Genomic DNA, 5074 nt, shown 5'->3' on the forward strand with positions numbered 1-5074 from the left:
TATGGAACAAAAAGAGCCCAAATAGCCAAGGTAATCTTAAGCAAAAGAAAAACACTGAAGGCATCATGTTACTGGACTTCAAACTATATTACAAGACTACAGTAACCAAAACAACATGGTACTTGTACAAAAAGAGACAGACAAAACAGAACACAGAACCCCAAAAAAATGCCACACACCTACAACCATCTTGTAGTTGGATATTTGTATTTGGATAATTGTATTTGGATATTATTCACATGTAACATTTACTTATTTGAGGTGAACATTGGCTTATACTCACAGAATAACATGAAAATAATAAATTGCTTTAATTATTAGGTATATTAAAATATAAAGATAATGAAATAAAGTTTAGTGTGCCATTACATTCACTTCTGGCATGGTAACTGATGGCAGAGTTTTGATATATGTAAGTTTTGCTACTAATCTAATAGGCATGCTTGAAGTAGTTTCTTTCTCTTTGATGGTTATAAAAATAGACTTTGGATTATGAATTAAAACATTTTTAAAGTTAACAAATTGCCATAGAATTACCATTTAGGGTGAAACATTTTGGTAATAAGCGATACTGTTGAAATAAGAACAAAATCTTAGAAAATATAGCATAATGTTTATTTCTTCTCTCCATCCTATTACTCTTATTTTCTTTTTAAATAAAATCTTCCATTTAGGCATAGCATACTTTTTAGACTAACTCTTGAACAAAGTGAAAGGTTAGAGAGTGTGTGTGTGTGTGTGTGTGTGTGTGTGTGTATTCATGGTTGTAATTTAAGACTATTCTGAGTAGAGAAGTCACTCATCTGGAAAATGTAAGTGACCCAGATTGTTGCAGGGAGTCCTGTCTGCTGTCATTAACTCTTACCTCCATAATCAAAACCTATGAGTAAAGAAAGCTTCTCACAGCAGATTGTGGCCGCTATCTATGATACTACAAAGGATTATAACTCGAGTGATATAATAGACAAAATGAGGCAGAAAATCTGGATCAGAAAGCCTGAAAACTAAATATCAAATACATGTGTTTATTTAAAGGGTAATTGAAATAAAAGATTTAGCCTTACATTTTAAATTTTATTTATTACTGAATATGCAGAATAATTACTTACCTATACAATCTCTAATAAGACTCATCCAAACAAATTTTAAATATTGTGATAATAAATATGTAATAGTAAATAGGATAGTTTAACTCAAAATAATATAATGTGAAACAGTATTACTAAGAAAATACTTGAGCATGGTATATACAAATAAAAAATGCTAAAACATAGCACTACAAAACTCTTGACACTTAACTGATACATAAAAGAACTTCTATGACAATTACACTTTTAAATGTCAAGGTAGATTAAATCTCTTACTTATTCTCCGATTCTGTAAATGCTATTTATAAACTTTATATTTGTATGAATTTATTTGAAACCCTTCAATATATAGAATTTTCTTAGTATTTAATTCACTAAGAAATAAATATAAGTTGACTGTTCTTATAAAGAAGAATAATACTTATTGCCATAATTATAGAAGTTTTTCTGAGTATCTGAGATTCTGAGAAAGGAAGTCAACCTTTTGTGAAAGCCACTGAACCAATTTATAGTCAACCAGCCACCCCCAAAAATCTGATAGTTCTGGTTTTACTTATGGGCTGAAAGAAGATAGAGCTTCCCTTATTTTTGTTTGTTATTTTCATAAGACATGACAAGAAATTTTGATTCACAAAGTGACTAAAACTGTACACTTTGGGGATTATATATCACACATGCTAATTTTCCTGTGTTTTGCTTATTCAATGGTTAAATATTTTTAGACAAACATTCTAATAAAGCATGAAACTGGCATTATTAAAACAATCATAAAAATGATTTCTAGTGTATCCATTTTTTCTAGATAATAGTNGAAACAACAAAATGAAATTTTAAAATTGATTTAAAATGTAACAAACATATAGTAACTATGAATATTGTCACATTTCCAGCATTAAATGATGTTTTTAACCATTGTCTTCCCAAATGAAATTATTTGATTCATTATATATTAGTTTCAAATTGACTTCCTCCAGTTCCTCTAACATGTAAGCATTTAGAATCAGTAAACACAAATCACCATTAATTGGCACATGTGTTTTGCATTAGATTTTTTATTGTGGCCATATATATATATGTACACACACACACACACACACACACACACTACTATATATATTGTGGATATATATATATAACTATTTCCAAATATTTCTAGAAACTAGGCACCTCTTAAGCAATAACTTTCCAGTATCCTTTCTTTTAACCCTAGAAATCTTTAATCTACTTTTTGCCTTTATGGATTTTCCTCTTCTAGATATTTTGTGCCTTATTTGTCCTTTTGGCCTGCCTGATTTTACTACAAATATTGTCTTAGAAGTCCATTCATATTATACTATGAATGAGAACTTTAACTTTTTTTGGCTATTGTCCAGTGTGTGTGAATACTACATTTTATTTAGTTATTAATCTGTTGATGGACATGTGTGTTTTTTCACCTTTTGTATACTTTTAATAATTTCACAATAAACATTTATGTATAAGAGTCTGCTTATACCCCCATTTTTTTTTTTGGAGGGGAGGTATATACCTAGAATTGAAACTTCTAGATCATATGGTAATCCCATGTTTAATTTTTTGAGTAATTTCCAAACTCTTTTCTATACTGGCTACATCACTTTACATTCTTATCAGCAATGAACAAGGGTTCTGGTTTCTTCGTATTTTTGCCAACAAATATTAATTTCCATTATTGTTATTATTATTATTATTATTGCCAACATCCTAGTGCATGTGATGTAATATCTCATTGTGACTTTGGTTTGCATTACTCTGATGGCTAATTATGTTAAACATCTTTTTTATATGCAAATTACCTATTTTAATACAGTTTTGAAGAAATACCTATTCAATTCATTTGTCTTTTTTTAAAAACAGGTTATATTTTTGTTAAGCTGTAGAAGTTACAGATATTCTGAATATGAAAGCTTCATCAGATATCAGATATAAACTATGCAAATATTTTTCCATAACATTGGTTATATTTCAAATATAGTTTTAATGTGTTTTAAATAAAGTAATTCATATAAAGTTTTCTTTTTAAAAATAACATATTGTAAAGAACTGCCAAAGTAACAGTAAAATTTATTAAATTTACAAGGTACTGTGAGTCTCAGAATTACTGATGAGAGTACAAGTTGTGTTTGATAATTGTTCCTCAGTTTCCTTTTCTTAGAAAAAGGTAGATTGGTATCCAATCATTCCAATAAATAGTATGAGTCATGATCATCATTATAAATTCATGAAAACACTGCTTAAAGAGATGCTCAATAGGTACACATTTTACATTTGCCAGAAAATTTTGGCAAAAGCATTAAACAAACTAGGAATACAAACTACCTTATTTAATGTAATGACTGATATGTTAGAATTTATCACAAGAAACTTTATGGTAAACCAACAACATCATGGTAAACAATCTATATTGTTGTGAACAAAACATTCTCTTAAAAGGAATTTGGAAGGAATACATTGTATTTCAGTGAACAGTCCGAAAACCAGGGTAAGGTGGTCTTTAGTTTAAAATGAAGGTCCGTTTCAGAGAAAATATAGAAGGTTCAGGCTTTATAGCAAAAGTTCCATCCCAGGTTCCCAATAAGATGTGTTTATCCAAATGAAGGAGTCAAATTGACGCTACTAAGTTCTGATTGGTTGATAGAGCTGAGTTCTGATGGGCTGGGGCAGGTGAGCACTGATTGGTTGGTTCCCAAGCCCCAAACCAGAAATTCCTATCATATTGTTTTGTTTTGTTTTCTCAAAGCACAACGGGAACTGGTTTGGATTCATTATAAAAGGAAGGTCTCATCATACAGTGACAACATCTTTGAGAACATGTGACTACTCTCTCCCTGAACCATGACTACCTGGTTCTGTTTTAACTTTAAGAACCTACGTTAGCCACAAGTACTCCATTTTGTTTGTTGGCTAGAGTGTGCTTTAGCATTGTAAACATTAAAAAATATCACTGTTGAATCAGCAGCACTGTGGTCATGAATAACTTGCTGTAGTCAACCTTTAGCAGAAGGTATTAGTCAGAACTGAGAAATGAAAAAAAATAAAAGGCATAAATCAAGAAGATGAAACCAAATATTCACTATCTGTAATTTAGATAACTACATAGAAAAATCCATAAGAATCTATGGAATAATAACTAGATCTTATAACTGAGTTCAGGAAAGCTGCCCTAGAAAAACCCAATACTAAAACCAATTGTATTCCCACATACACTATAAAAAATATAAGTTAATTACAAATAAGCATGTATTATTTACAAAATAATACAAACCATAAACTACCTAATAATAACTTTAGCAAAAGCAGTAACTTTATGAACAAAGAATGACCGTTAATGAAACACATAAAAGGGATAAGTTAATAGAAATATGATCATATACTATTTGTAGGAGAACTTACTCAAAATTATTTCAAATGGAAAATAAACTCAGACTTAAATATGTTTGAAGATTGTTACTTTTAGGATTTTAAATGTTGCACTTTTCCTATTATATTTTGATTATATTTTTTTCTTTTACATTATTTTATGTTATTCATATAAATATTATATATTTGTATTATGAAGTCATGTTTTGATAGTGCCATATAGAAAGTACACATTATGATAGTAATTTATTTGATATAATGAAAGTTTAAAGAAAGGTAGCCGGGCGCGGTGGCTCAAGCCTGTAATCCCAGCACTTTGGGAGGCCGAGACGGGCGGATCACGAGGTCCTGAGATAGAGACCATCCTGGCTAACATGGTAAAACCCCGTCTCTACTAAAAAATACAAAAAACTAGCCGGGCGACGTGGCGGGCGCCTGTAGTCCCAGCTACTCGGGAGGCTGAGGCAGGAGAACGGCGTAAACCCAGGAGTCGGAGCTTATAGTAAGCTGAGATGCGGCCACTGCACTCCAGCCTGGGCAACAGAGCAAGACTCCGTCTCAAAAAAAATAAAATAAAATAAAATAAAATAAAATAAAATAAAATAAAA

The sequence above is a fragment of the Rhinopithecus bieti genome, unplaced genomic scaffold (assembly GCF_001698545.2).
Source record: "Rhinopithecus bieti isolate Rb0 unplaced genomic scaffold, ASM169854v2 scaffold_9373, whole genome shotgun sequence".
Taxonomy (NCBI): domain Eukaryota; kingdom Metazoa; phylum Chordata; class Mammalia; order Primates; family Cercopithecidae; genus Rhinopithecus; species Rhinopithecus bieti.